Raw genomic sequence first — 16,005 nt, 5'->3', positions numbered from 1 at the left:
GAGTAAAAACATGTTTTTGAGTGAGGAGGGTGATCATAATGCCAACTACTTGTACTAATGCATTGAACACTGAGAGTACGATCAAAGGTAGCACAATACATGTAATGTATTAACTTAGAGGCAGACTTCACCTTAGAGCTGGAACTAAGAACCTCTGTCTCCCCCTTCTGGCAGTGATAGTAATTACACAAGCATTTGCGAGCATGCTAATGACGAATGTCTTCAGATGATCCAAGCTGGTTCTCGCCATTGATTGCTGGACTTCCTGTAGTCTCCTTTTTATCTGCAGCATCCATTCCACAAACACATCTTGGATGCTTCCACCATGACTGGCTGGTGCACCATTGCTATGGTTCCTCCCCCCTTCTTTTTCCGTTACCAACTATATTAAAACAATTATACAACAATTTGTATAACACAGAGTCTACATTTGAAAACAATCATGGGGGACGACAATTTTGTAATAAAAAGTCAAACATCTTGTAAAAGCTTGTGGTGGTTACCCATAGGCACATACACCACCACTCCTGCCGGAAGGAATTTACTAAGATTTAACATTTTAGTGTCTCTAACACTAATCCAATGTCGGCACAATACAAACACAACATAACACCAGTATTCAGCTACTGTTATAGTGTGTTTGTGTGTGCATGAGCTACGGGTAAACGCAGGGGTTTTGCATGTGTTGTGAGTGATAGCAAGCAAGAGATAAAAACAAAGCGAGAGGGAGGCAGGAGTGCAAATGTGTGTCTGTGTATATGTGTGTGTGAAGTAAGACGGACACAAAGCAGCAGAGAACAAATAACCCATTAGGTGGTCATGTTAGACTCTCAGGGGCAACACTGTACGTGCTTAGTGAGTGTGTGTGTCTGTGACATGATTGTACACATAAAAGGCCTCATTCTGCTGACAGTTGCAGAAAGACACAGAATGACCCCCTCCTCCTCACACTCGCTGGTCCCGCTGCCATATTGATTGTAAATGACACCAGAGTCACTGTCATGGATCTGCTGCCCACTGCTTCCTCGTATCTGCAGAAACACAGCAGTGTGTCTGCTTGGCAGCGGAACCCTATACGCGCCCTAATATCTCACTGCCCTAATTCAGAACACTAGAATAAAAGTGATTTAGGATGGCATAACCTCCTACAACTATGAAGAACTCCAGCATTTTGTGGTTTACTGTTCAGTCATGACTGAATTCAGCTCTTGCCGCTAAATTGTTCACACATCAGCAGACTTTTAGCTAAATGATTAATGCAATTTGGTTTATTATAATTACTTTCCCCACTCTGGTCAAATGAGCAATAGGGTAAGTCTGTTGCTCACCCAGCACCCAGACTCATTACAGAGAGCGTTTTGACCACTGCCGGACAATAAATCCACTCCATGCTGTAAATACTGGAGGGGTGGACTGATATATGGGGCCAATGTGGAGCTTTTTTCCTGAAAGTGATTTGGTTCTGTCAGCAGTCAAGGTTCCACTCAAAACGGTTTACCAAAAATAAGAGTAGATAGAACATGGTGTGTGCTCAACCTCTTCTCTTTTTCATCTCGTCCATCAAAGAGACTGAAACTGGCAATGTGACCTTGTTTTTTATGTGAATTAACCTAAAACAAAGTCAACATACGATGGATGTTTATTTTGCAAAGCGACGATATGCATGCACATTGTCTCTTAACCAAAAGTTGACTTTGAAAAGAGGCTGTGCAAATGCAAACTGACACACCTTCCCTGAAACCGGAGTCACACTGTTCAAAGGCCACTGGCTGAGAATGTGTTGGTTTTTCATTTCTCTCATTTTTAGTCTTGCTTAATACTTAATAAATAGCTACCCACTTTTAATAATCCGGAACGTTGATGATGAATTCTGATAGCACGCAGCCGGTTATGCTACAACCGCTACTCCAGCGTCCCACCAGATCACCAAGGAATGGACGAGCCCCCATATGTCACAGCCCGGCTCAGGGACTGCCACAAAGCAGGGAGACAAACAAGTGAGCTTCAAGAAGTGACTAGTTTTATTGTTAACAACAAACTGCAAGGTATGGGGTAGTGAACCCAGAACAGCACAGCTCCGCGATGTCCTTGTAAAGAGACAGCAGGTCTTCCTCTCAGCCCTTCTCCGGGGTTTCTGAATGGGATCTTTTAATGCCGAGCCACGCCGGCTCAGGTGTGGCTCATCCAGCTGCCGACCCTCCAATCAGCACCTGTAACAACAATCACAACCACAAGCCGACCTGGGACGTGGCAGGGTCGTCACAGTGTGCATCCATAGCTTTACCACGTTTGTGTTCTTCGTGTTTTCCTCGACCACGAGTGATTTTTATTTCATTGTCACTTTCTCTTTTAATAGACAAAGTTACAAAAGAAATCAAAGTTTAACGTGTCGTGCATTTGGGTTCAGGGCCATTGTTAAGTGCATGTTTCTGTGTACGTGTCCAGGAGTGGCCTTGCTCACATTAATGGACATAAGGTAAATGGACTTTGTAGCGCTTTTCTAGTTTTCCCAACTACTCAAAGCCCTTTAACACTACATGTCATCATTCACACACACGGATGACAGCAGTCACTAACATTCACACACTGTAGTCGCAGCTACAGGAGCAATTTTGGGTTAAGTGTCTTGCCCAAGGACACATCAACATGTGGGTCAGCCAGGCCTGGGATCGAACCGCCAACCCTCTGATTGGAGGACACCATAGTGTATGACTCCTGAGACCCACACACCCACAGAATGAAAAGCGCTGCTCATTGTAAATAAAGCATCATGTCCCCGTCTCCCATGAGAAAACCACATTACTGTTCTGCATAGGACAGCAGAGTTTGCAGATATTGTAGAGACCTTGCTGGCTATGGCTCGCTCCCACCTTGTCTCTCTCTCCTTAGATTTGATTCAATGGGATTTACAGGAACAAATAGCAATAATACCCCTGAAAGATAAAAGTTCACCATTCTCCTATGCATCACTTTATTGTGTGTCTTTGTGTGTGTGTGTGAGACGGGTAGATGAGGTTTAATCAATATAATAATGTCCCTTATTCATGCTGGCAGTCACAGAGAAAGTTTTAAATTTGATGACAAACAATAACATTGACAGTAAAGATACGAGTGGATACTTTGCATCAGCTGTTCAAGATATTCATTTATCCATCAAATACTCATTCATCCCAGTCTTCATATATATTTCTGCAATTCATAAAGGTTTTTTGTCTCCACCCCGAATGACGATGGACCAAGCTAAATCACGTAGCATAAGGGTCTACACAGCCCCCAATGGAGTACCTGCCGAGCCTTTGGTTGTGTATCCAGGTTTAAAGCAAACAGGCCTGAAGAATAACAAAATGATAACATTTAACCTCTTAAACCCCAAACAGGGGGCCGGGTGAAGACATAGCAAATATTACATTACATGTCATTTAGCTGACGCTTTTATCCAAAGCGACTTACAATAAGTGCATTCAACCACAGGATAGAAACTCAGAAGAATAAACAAGCAAGTGCAATTTCCTATAGATGAGTGGCGTTATAAGTACAGTTTAAGTGCTACAGTTAGTGTGTTAGTGGAGGTAGAGTCTGAAGAGGTGTGTCTTTAGTCTGAAGATGTGAAGGCTCTCTGTGGTCCTGATGTCTTCAGAGACCTCCTTCCACCATTTAGGAGCAGGACAGCAAAGAGTGGAGATCTAGTCGAGTGTTTTGCTCTCAGTGAGGAGGAACAAGCAGTTTATCACATGCAGAGCGGAGAGTGCGGGTCGGGATGTCGGGTTGGACCAGGTCCTGGATGGAAGCTGGACCCCATCCATTCACAGCATGGTACGTGAGCACCAGTGTTTAGAACTGGATGAGCCACCGGTATCAGTGAAGAGAGCAGAGGAGTGGAGGAGTGTGGGAGAAGTTAGGAAGGTTAAAGACCAGTGGAGCTGCTGCATTCTGGATGAGCTGCAGAGGTGGAATGGTGGTAGCAGGAGACCTGCAGGAGAGAGTTACAGTAGTCCAGGAGGGAGAAAAGCCTGAATCAGTACCTGCGCTGCCTTCTGAGTGAGAAGAGGACGTGTTCTCCTGATGTTGTAGAGCGTGTATCTACAGGATCGTGATGTTGGGAGTCGGCTGTCGAGTTTCAAATAACTCCTTCAAAGTTATACTTGAAGTCACATTAAACAGCAGGACCTGGGCTACAAGTTGATGTGAGCCATTTCGACATGCTCCAAACACGACGAAACCAAACAACTACATGAATTACCAAAGTCAACATTCCTATAATGCCACCTAGTCATCCCACTCGCCTCATTTCTGGCTTTAACTATGACACGTTATGATGGAAAGACAATATCTTAGATGGAAACCGACAACCCACAAATGACGGACATATAAGCGAGAATGTGCTCGTATGTGAGAGCACGTCCACCATGGGGGACGTTACTTATATGAGGACGGGTGAGGTCATGTACATATTTGATGGAGTGTGAAGAAAAACGATACCGTTCAAACAAGTAGTCATCTGGAAATGACATATCTAATCGGGCCTCAATATTCTCTCCCGACGTGTTTAACACCCTGCGAAGTAAAAGCGCTTCTTCATCAACAGGATCGTCCAGAAAACACTTGGCTTATGACCTCTGTTACGTTAACAACTAATCTTGTTTTGTTCATATGTGTAAACTGCGCTAAAATCCGCCTGATACAGAGTACTAGAATGAATGAGGAAATGAAAGCGAAATTTAATTCAAGCCATACCCTGATAAAATATTCCTTTTACTTTTTGAGCAGTGTATATTCAAAGAATGAAGTCATTTGGAGTCAGAGTCTGCAGGAGCGATTGGGGGGCAAGATCTAGGTCCCGCCCATACACATGGTCATTTTAGTTAGTTTTCAGTTATAGAGCGCCATTTTTTTATTTAGACCAAAGCATATTTTTTGTTGGTCCGGAAATAGAGTAAGTCTAACATTTCAAAAGGTAATTGCAGAAAAAAGGTGAGATAGATCAAACAGAAAAGGAAAATAAATTAGGATTGGGGGAAGATGAAGAACGCTTGAGAGAAAGATAAAGAGATGCGTAAATGACGAAAAGGGGATGGGAAAGAAATAGAAAGAGCGTGGGATGGAGAGAGAGGCAGGGCTTCTTAAACTAATGAGATATTGATTTGGGAGAGACACCTCCGCAGGGCTTCCGACTGACACTCAGATAAATGTGCAGCCATTCATTACCCAGAGAGAGATGTACCGGTAACACTGATGCAAGGACGAGAGAAAGAGAGCGAGAGCGGCCATGGACGAAGAAGAATCTGTACAGGAAGAAAGATGGAGGGAGTTAAAAAGGACCAAATATTCTAGAATCAGGCAGCATTGGGTTGGGTCATGCATTCTTCATTAGGGGGCCTATTTAATCAATTCTCTTTGAGTGCTGTAACAGGTTGGTCCTCTGGGGGGGGGGGGGGGGGGGGGTCTTGGAATGACGAGCATGAGGCAGTCGGGTCCATTATAAATGTTTTTATTTATTGTTTCACACCCAAAACACGACCGGCTCCAGCCTCCTCGCCCTCTCGCCGGATCTCTCCTACTTAACACGCAGAATACAAACACTTATTAATATCAGCTGAGGCCAATTGCCTCCCCCGGCACTCAGTCCCCCCCTGCAGCCGAGCCAAACCACGCCCGCCACCACAAGTGCATACATCATAACTCAAACATGACAGATTTTGCCAAGACTGTGGGGATGGCAAAGCAGATCGGTGCACCACTTCAGACTGAAATATCCCAAAAACTATTCAAGAGCTTGCCATGAAATTTTGCTGGATGACTCAACGATTGACCTGGATGATTTCTTTAATACAGACTGCATGGGTTTAGAAAGGCTTATTGAGCATATATATAGTTTTAATTTGGACTAATAATAATGTCCATATCCATCCAAAAAGTTGCTCTAGTTCTACCCAAACGAAAAGCATCCCACTACATTTGCAATCACATTGGTAGCTGTCATGCTGTCAGTCCAGCAGCTGCCCTGTGTTTGTTTGCTTTGCATGTGTTTCCCGTCTCTGCAAGGAGGTGTTCATCCCCGAAGGGTGCGGCTGGAACAGCTGACGGCAATCAGCCATCAGGGGACTCTCATATCAACCCGGGTCTTCCTGCCATTCAGCGCCACAGCGTTACCTACTTATTCAGGCCATCTGGCTGCTCGCTGTGGATTAGACGCTGTCTTTGTTCACCTTTTTCCTGTTTTTGCCCGAGTGCTCCAGGGGGGTATTCCTAGAAAGCAGGTTATGTGAAAACTCAGAGTAAGTTAACCCTGAGATCAGGGAAACTGAGTTATCCGTTCCAGATAGAGAGGTAACTGAAATCACTCAATCACCATGGTAACAGACTCTGTGAACATCACCTGCTCGCTGGCAGGTTTACTATAAGAGACACAGTTTCAGGAATCAGGAATCAGGAAACATTTATTAGCCAAAATATGTCAAACATACAAGGAATTTGTCTTGGCGGTTAGTGCGCGACAGTAGACAGACAAGACAACAGTGCACAGGTAATAAAATAAAGTGGAATGAAATGCTAATGCAATGGGTTAGTTAGTGGGAGGAGTTTCTACCGTCTCCTCCCACATGAAGAAAGCTGGTAGACATGGATTGCCCTTTTCTACCAAATCCAATTGACATCAAAGCCTTATTGATTAGAAATGCTTTACGTCGCGAGAGACTTCAGGCCCAGATTAGACGTTTTATCATTTCCAGAGGGATTTCTGTTAGAACGCTACCGCTTTACTGGTAACTAGGAAACATATGGACGACATTTACTTCATACAGTACCACATACAGATTTAACACAGTATTGACCGAAAATCCCACTGTTTGAAGCTGTGCTGAGGGTTGGTGATGCCCAACCATGTTCTGTTCAAGGACAAGAATGTGCTAGTTATCCATTATCTCTGCTCATCACTTCAGTCTACATGTCAAACTCCAAATTCCACTCTAGAATGTGAATGGGCAGAGCACTGCCAGTAGATAATATTAAAACACACTTCAGTAGGCCCCTCCGGATCGCTCCCTGTGGCAGCAGACAGCGTTTCCTCCTCCTCCTCATATTCCTGTTACCTAAGATACTGTTTCTGAATACCTTTAACTACCATCTGAGGCAAGATCTGAGTATCTGTAGGGTTTACAACTGTGCAGATCACACCATCCACAACTGTTGGTGGGTGGATATATATTAATTAAAAAGTAGGCGCTATATATAATTTCTATATATATATATATATACACACTACCGTTCAAAAGTATGGGGTCACTTAGAAATGTCCTTATTTTCCAATGAACATTAAATTAATCAGAAATACACTCCATACATTGTTCATGTGGTAAATGACTATTCTAGGTGGAAACATCTGGTTTTTAATGAAATACCCACATCGGTGTATAGAGGCCCATCTATCACTTCAGTCTTCTAATGGTACATTGTGTTTGCTAATTGTCTGTCTACATTTCCACAGATTACCTCAACAAATGAACGCTAGAATGCCAAAGGTCTGCAATGCTGTAATGGCTGCAAATGGAGCATTCTTTGACGAACAAAATAAATAATTCAAATAAGAATCATTTCTAATCTTGTCAATGTCTTGACTATATTTTCTATTCATTTTTCCAACGCATTTGATAAATGAAAGTGTTGGAAGTTTTCATGGAAAACACAAAATTGTCTGGGTGACCCCAAACTTTTGAATTGTAGTGTGTATATATTAGTTTTATTTTTTAAAAGAAGTGTATACTTGCATCTGATGTAGTCACTTGTGTCCTGGGGGGTGACAGGTTCGGAAGAGCTTCCCCCAGGGATACCTTCAGCCACCCGGCGACCACTGTTCAGGCTGGGGGCAGCTCCTCCGCCTCTGTCAGAGGTGGTGGAGGTGGCCCTCCACCTGTTTTTCGGGCCTCTGTTGGCTGAGCAGAACTCAATGTTTCTTTGTTTTTTAATTAGTATTTTAATTATTGTTGGTGTAGGCTACAGCGTCACATTTTAAATTCTTTCGATAGGTATAAAATAAAAATGTTTCAAGTGTAAGTGTTGCTCTTTCATTTACTGTTGTCATGGTGACTCGTGGTATCGGGGCTCCATTGATGATGACTTTTTATAATCGTCATGCACGCGCTTAACTCAAGGTGAACACACTCGGAGTTGATTGAACTAACGTAGATCAGCTGTTCTGGAACCGAATACTCATAGTTTCCCGTCTCAGAGTAAGTCCACATTTACACATAGCCGGGTATTTACAGAAACTAATATTTCTGCCCCTCGGTTTTCAAAAAAGTTTCTGTTTATGAACCCGGGCGCCATCATAACTACGCCAAACATGTAGTCGGCAGTGTAACGAGAAGGATAAAGACATGCAAACCAATCAGAATTCTCAAAACCAACAACAAGTCGCATACTGTGACGTTTGACAACCTAAAACTCCGTTGGACCGAGTTCACACGCAAACACAAAAACAGAGTTTTCAGAAATCTCCACTTTGGCCGGAGTTTTTCGAAATGATCGTTTTCCGTGATAAAACCTCTGTTTTTGTGTAAATGAAAGGCCAAAACGCATGAAAATATATGCGTTTTCCCATCGCGTAAACGGGGTCTAAGTCAACTCTGAGTTCAGGGATAGACTCGGAGTTTGTTGAACCTTCTTTCTGGAATACCCCCCAGGACTCCTACCTGCCGGCTGGCGGGCTCTCCGAGGCCGGTTTTCCCTCCAGACTCAACCCGGCCCTGTGCGCCACATTGTGTGTATATGTCTAAATAAACACCTTATTTTCTAGTCAGAAGAACCTCCCTATGACTCCTGTGTGCTGCGGTTGGGCCCATCAACCTCACCGTAACACATACTTTAGCCGTGTAGAGCCTCTTTTTGTGTCTCTTTGTAGATGTTTTGATATGTTTGTCTAGTCAACATATGTCCCTTATTAAATCCATTGTGTCTTAGCAGTCATTTTGTGTTTGAGTCTCTCTGTGCTTTCTTCGTGATCATTTTGAATGCCGTGCAGGTCGGTCTGTGTCTGTTTGAGAAGTATTTTGTTTTATTCCATCCTGAAGTGTCCGGTCTATTTAAAGTTTGCATGTTACTGGCAGATTCACACAAATCAATATTTGGACAACAGCCAGCGCTGCCTGCTGATGCCAAAGACGTAGTGCACCAAGCCAGACATTAACCTGAGGCCCCACCCTGGGAAACCATCCCAACTGCAACAAGTAACAACCACAAAAGAGGATGTAGACTTCATGGTGAACTAGATTTTGAGCAGTGTAAAGGGTTTGAGCTTCAGGAATGAACATAGTCGTTCTCCGTCAGAAAGAGCTAAAGTCTGCACAGACACACACACACACACACACACCACCACACAGACACACACACGTCAGCATTTGGGGCCATAAAACGGATACTTTAATGTACAGTTTGTTGCCTCAGAAATCCAACAGAGGCAAACTGTGCTGCACCAACGCAGCATTCTCTCGTTGCTTTAGAATCCCATTTCCCCATCCAGGGAAACCAAGGACCGCATTAACAATTTCTATTGTGTATGTTTTAGGGCAATTAGCGGTGTTCAGATATTGTTCCTGAGAGTGTGCTTGCATTTGCTGATATTGTGGATACACCAACATAATAATTCTAACAAACTAAGAAAAGGCTTTTTCTTTATGGGGAATCTGTATATCTGTTTGGTTGTAGAATAATAACTGAATAATGCATGTTGCAAGTATAAAATTACACCATTACAGCTTTAAGCTAAGTTGCGTTTTGAGAGCTGAATATAATTGTTGAGACAATAATTTTCTCTTTTCCTTCAGGTGATCTAATTCAACTAAATGCCAACGTAGCTGCTTTTAAAGAATGACTCTTTCTGTAAAACAGTAGGCATCCAAAGGTACAAGGATCAATAGATGTTTTTAGATTTCATTCCTGACATTATCTGCGTGCATCTATGCCATCCTGGTGTTTGATGGCTTTCTGCTAATTTAACACAGAGATAATGAGCGTTACAGAACTTGGAAGATGAACAGATGCACTGCAGGGAGAGAGGAGCAATTAAGATATACGATTAAAGAAAAGGGTGGAAAAGGCGATGAGCTGCTGATTTGAAATGCTATTAAATTAAAATGGGAATGCAGATTAAAACAGGCAGCAGTGGCACGAACCCCCCTCGTGAGTCCTGTTGGTTGTGGTCAGTATGAATGTCTGTTTTGTTTTTTGTGTGATTGCGGGTTTTCCAGGTACCTGGTGGGAGGAGTTGCAGTGCCATGGTCCAACACACCTGCTTCTGATCACTATCATCTACAGGATAAAGAGGAGAGCTATTGCTTGCAAGCAGGAGGTCGAATACACCTGCACGTATTACAGTGCTCTCTGTAAATGGAGTTTTTATACACACATGTGAAGGCCATCCTCAGTGGCAGGTAGAAGAAGGCTATATATTTATGGCTATAAGTATTATGAACAAAATAGTTTTTCTTCTTTAACCAAAGATATATTTTAGATTTCATTTGGAAAGTTGGTTTCTTTTAAATCAGGAATTCCTGATTAAAAAGGACATGTTTTTTTTCACCACCATTTTATCTTCACCTGATCTATATCTTTTGATCTATTTCTTTTTCTTTTTTGAATGACCTTCCCCAGAGGGTCATGTGTTCGTACAGGCCTACGTCTGTATTAAACATGCACAAACAGATCCCGTATTAGATGAGCACTTAAATGTGCAGACGCACAAAATCGGTTACACCCACAAGCTAAGAAAACAAATACCAATCCTGCCCTTTTTTAAGGGGCTCTGCACCACCAGAACAATAGTTTTGCCCTACAGAATGCCTGTATTGAAATATAACCCCATTGCCCTAGCAAGGACCCTGTGGTTTTGTAATAAATCACTCTGTAACAGGACCATGTTTCCCTGCTGGGTTCTTGAGGCATAAAGACTTGTTGTGACACGTGAGGGGTTTGTACAGAGGTATTAGTTATTATTATTTGCCAGGTACATTCAGATGGTCTTGTCTTTGGCGTGGTCTTTCCTTCGGGGCCTCACTGCCGCATTTATATGGAGGAAGAGACACAATTAGTTACTTCCCTACAGCTGAGGCCAAATACTCCTCTACCCGGGCACCGTTGCCTGAAGCACTCCCTCACTCTGCCCCTAGCACAGCTGTGCCCTGGATGGGCCGCCACAAACCTCCACTGCCCGGCTTAATGCGGGAAGCTTAGGCCGGCCGACTGCACTCTTCCCTGGGAACCGCCTTCTGTCATCCTCCAGCAAGAGCCTCAGCCAACGGCCTTACACACATTAGTGTAATAGTGACCGGGCCACTTGGGGCAGCCCCATAGTTGCGGCCTGTGCCTCCCCAAGGAGGAGAGGCGAAAGCCGGACCGTCATCTCTGCCTCAGACCAGCCACACACCTCCGCCATCGCCTCAAAGACATCTATAATTTACTGCACATCATTACCGCCGTCCAGTCCCTTCACTGGCCACCAGTGGCTGCCCGTATCCACTTCAAAACATTGGTAATCATGTACCGTGCTGTGAATGGATCGGGTCCAGTCCAATTGTAGCACTTAAATTGTACTTGTAATGGCTCTTATCTATAGCAAGTTGTAAATTGGCTTTTTGATGAAATTGAACTTTCTTGTTTCTTTCTCTTCTGGGTTTGTATCCTAATGGTTGAAATGCAGTTATTGTAAGTCGCTTTGGATAAAAGCGTCAGCTAAATTACATGTAATGTCTTGTTGTGCATTTTTGAGCCACAGCCAGTGCTAGCCAACACTGCGTGAAAGGTGAGATTTTCGTCCCCGTAAACGCCCGGAAATCTCCCTAATTTCCGACCGTTTCCGACAATTTGCAACCCGCGCACGTCGCGTTTGTCTGTGCCACAATTGTCGGAAACGAACCATGACCTAGGCGGAGAGCTGGCGGAGGTGCGAATGGCCCGAATTAGCATATGAATGCAGCGAAGCCGCGGGTGGCCGAGCCGAGCGGCTTGAATATCCTTACTCCTTATTGGATGAAACCACAACTTACTAACAAATAAAATCACTCGTGATTGGCAGCAAAACCACACCTGGGCAGACCAGGCTCGAGTTTCCTTGTTCATGATTGGATGAAACCACAACTTTCAATCACTCGTGATTGGTTGGCAGATCTGTCGCTATTGGTCACCCGCCTCATTTTATTTATATATTCATATTATGCTGTATATTCATTTCATGGTTATCATATGTAGGCTACTACACTATTATTAGGATACCAACCAGGACATCAATGAATTTATAGAGAATATGAACATTTGCCACATGTTTATGCAAAGAAAGCGCTTTATTAACAACACACAAACAACAACTACATACAAAGTGAAGATCTGCCCACACTTGGGTAACGGCGGTTTAAAAACTACAGCTCAGTAAACTGTCCGTTTGCCTCCTCGGGGTTGTAGATCGTCACTGGCGCCGTGTTTTCCGAGGCAGGTCTGTTGTGCAGGCGGCTCGTGTGCGTGTGGCGACCGTACAATCCACCCCGAGACCGCGCCAACAACGCCGTCCCCTCCGTCCGACGTGAGCTCCACCGTGGCGGATTTCCAGAGTTCCACCTCGTCATCAGCCAGCGCACTTTGTCTCGATTCCAGCAGCTGTAAAAACAACAATGAATCAGTACTGTGCGATGCGTACGGACACAACACATCGATCAATGCACCTGAAACAAGTCAGCAAATAAACTCTGACCCTCTTTCTTCTCGCTCGACTCCGCGCTGAATCCTTCGCAGCTTCCGCCCGCAATGAGTGTTCCGGCTGAACCTGAAGCTCCTGCGTACCGTCTCACAGGCCCCAGACAATCTTTAGTCTGTCAACATTGCATGTCTGTCAATGTATCATCACATGTACCCGTGTGTCACTGAGGTTGAATGTTTTGCCATGACTTGTAAACGGGTAACATATATGAATGTAACTTACTCAATCGATAGATGCAGAGCAGAAAGGTCAGCATGTGTTCATGCTAAGTGGTGTGGAAACACTAACAGTTTTGAGGAACCCGTCCTTGACCCTCTAGCAGAACTACGACCAGCCATTATAAAGCAGTTTATAGTTGTTAATGTTGTGTCAAAGGGTACGGCATTTAAACATGTTCTTGCACAAGTTTCCTGGCTTCATCTCCACCCGGACAGACATTTTTATGGAAAGCCAATAGAAGTTTGGGGCTTGCAGGGAACAGACACGTCGTACCCAGCATCATTTCTGCCAGTTGAGCGCATTACTAGATGTGTGGTTAATACATCCTCTGTGCATTTAAGTAAGACCAAAGAAAAGCTCACTGTAGTCCTGCCACTATGCACTGTAGTTGAGCTCTAGGAGACTGATCTCTGCAGACCCCTCATGCTGATTCAAATGTTGTTTGCATGGAATACTCATTTTACCTTGATTAAAACTCATTTTTTAAAGAAGTTATTTTGTGTATCTTTTTTACATAACATTTGCTATTGCTAATGGCGTACACAGCCATTTACATGTCAAAGCCTCCCCCCGAGAATTAGGAGGAGGGGGGTCATGGGGGGACAACTGCCAAGGGAGGCAGTTTCCGGCAGTTTTCGGCGTTGCCCGCAAATTGCCGTGAACAGCCGTAAACCTGAAATTCCACGACAATCTACAGTGCCGCATACTGCCGAAAACCCCACTTTTCATGCAGTGTAAGTTTTTTTTTTTTTTAAATAAGATGAAAATATAGAGGCAAAATTAAAACATAATATACAGTATGTGCATATGTTTCCATTATGAGAAACCGCTGTGCAAATGTTCCGGTAATGCAATATTTGGGTCAATGGGGGGCCTCGGACTTGGTTCATGAGACCAGCTGATGAGGGGAAGAAACTGTTTCTGTGGCGAAAGTTTTACAATATTTCTAGCTTGCTTCAGAGTCCTGGAGGGACGGCAGATTTCAGCCGATCACCCTCTCTGCAGAGCGGAGGACACGCTGCAGCCTGCCCTTGTCCTTGGCTGTGGCTGCAGCGTACCAGACGGTGATGGAGGAGCAGAGGATGGACTTCACGATGGCCGTGTAGAAGTGCACCATCATTGTCTTTGAAAGGTTGAATTTCTTCAGCTGCCTCAGGAAGAACAACCTCTGCTGAGCTTTCTTGGTGATGGAGCTGATGTTCAGCTCCCACTTGAGGTCCTGGGTGATGATGGAGCCCAGGAAACAGAAGGAATCCACAGTGGTCTCGGGGGAGTCACACAGGGTGATGGGGGAAGGTGCGACTCTGTTCCGCCGGAAATCCACTACCATCTCCACTGTCTTTAGAGCGTTGAGCTCCAGGTTGTTCTGGCTGCACCACGACACCAGATGGTCAGACTCCCACCTGCAGGCGGACTCATCCCCACCAGAGATCAGTCCAATGAGGGTGGTGTCATCCGCAAACTTCAGGAGCTTGACGGACTGGTGACTGGAGGTGCAGCTGTTGGTGTACAGGGAGAAGAGCAGAGGTGATGGACCGAGAGGCTGAGACATGTTTCCCCAGCTTCACGTGCTGCTTCCGGTCAGACAGGAAGTCTGTGATCCACTTGCAGGTGGAGTCGAGCACGTGCAGCTGAGAGAGTTTCCTGCAGCAAAGACGGGATGGTGGTGTTGAAAGCAGAGCTGAAGTCCACAAACAGGATCCTCGCACAGGTTCCTGGGGCTCTGTAGACGTGCGGTGAGGGTTTTCAGTTGTGACGAGACTAGTCGTTCAAAAGACATCATGACTAGAGAGGTCAGGGCGACGGGTCTGTAGTCATTAAGTCCTGTGATCCTTGGCTTTATGGGAACAGGGATGATGGTCTCTCTCTCTCTCTGTGCTGGGAGTGAATCGTTGAGCGGGTGGCTTTTTTTTTGAAACTTTTGTTCTTGTCCCTTGTTTATGTTTATTAATTTCATGTGGTTATTTAGTTAGTTGGGTTTCACACTAGTTTTTGGTTTAATCTTTTTGGGGGAGTTTGATTTGTGTATTGGGTGTTTTTTCTCCTGGCGGTGTCTCGCCGGTCGGTAAATGGGGAAAATCTTTCCCCACCTCACGCGAAAGCACAGCATCAAGATCAGCGCCGGCTCTCCGTGCAGCGTGGAGGACATCGGGTTGGCTGTGGGGGAAATAGTTGGGCACAGCAGCGTGAAATCGGCCGCCCGGATGAACGGGGCCATAGTCATTTTCCTGGACCCGGTGGGGAAGGTGAACCGAGTCGTCGAGGCGGGCCTCACGGTAAACGACATGTTCGTACAGTTGTTCCCACTGACGCAACCGGCCACGAAGGTGGTTCTATTAAACGTCCCTCCGTTCATCACCGACAAATTTCTCTGGAGAGCTCTCCAGACACTGAAAGGTGGTTTCACCGATCAAAAAGATCTTGTCTGGATGCAGGTCTCAAGTGCTCAAGCACGTGGTGTCTCACCGCAGGCACCTCTATATGATACAACCGGAATGTGGAGCTCAACCTCCGCTTCCACGTTAAGATAGATGATTACGAGTACGTGATTTTTGCATCGTCGGCGAGGAGGGGCACACCCCGAGGACCCGACTCCGCCTGGCCGGGCTGCCACGGAGGAGCCTCCTGCCGCGGCTGCGGAGGGGGGGGTCACCGGCCGCAGAGGTGACTGCGGCGTCCGAGCGGCTGTTTCCGGTGCCGTGTGCCGTGGGATCTGCGGTTCCGCGGCCCGCAGGCCGTTCCGCTGCTGTGTCTGACCGACACAGGGTGAGTATGGAAGCGCAGGCAGGGGCAATCTGACGGCAGTGAGAGTGAGGGCTGTGTGTCAGACAGCAGCGACATCCACAGCGCCTGTCTGACACACAGCCAACGGGAAAAACTCTACTCCGCAGAGCAAATAAAAATGTTTTTACAAAAAGTCAAAAATAAGAGGAATCTGAAAATTGAGGAGTTTTTCCCAGACCTGGTGCGTTTTTATAACTCCGCATGAGCCAGAGAGGAGTCTGGCTTCACAGATCAAGGGGGTTTTAGACTGAAAAAACTTGTGC

General features: G+C 45.1%; 1 long non-coding RNA gene across 1 annotated transcript; it reads right to left on the bottom strand.

Annotated features, from left to right (window-relative positions):
- Window positions 1–12,310: 12,310 nt before the first annotated feature.
- LOC144407971 (uncharacterized) lies at window positions 12,311–12,908 on the bottom strand. Its single transcript, XR_013467703.1, has 2 exons — window positions 12,734–12,908; window positions 12,311–12,639 (listed from the first exon to the last, which is right to left on the bottom strand). It is a non-coding gene; the product is annotated as an uncharacterized LOC144407971 (long non-coding RNA).
- Window positions 12,909–16,005: the final 3,097 nt, after the last annotated feature.

The sequence above is a fragment of the Gasterosteus aculeatus genome, chromosome 5 (genome assembly GCF_964276395.1).
Source record: "Gasterosteus aculeatus chromosome 5, fGasAcu3.hap1.1, whole genome shotgun sequence".
Classification (NCBI taxonomy): domain Eukaryota; kingdom Metazoa; phylum Chordata; class Actinopteri; order Perciformes; family Gasterosteidae; genus Gasterosteus; species Gasterosteus aculeatus.
Note: the sequence above shows the minus strand (reverse complement) of the source record. Positions and strands in the feature narration are given on the sequence as shown.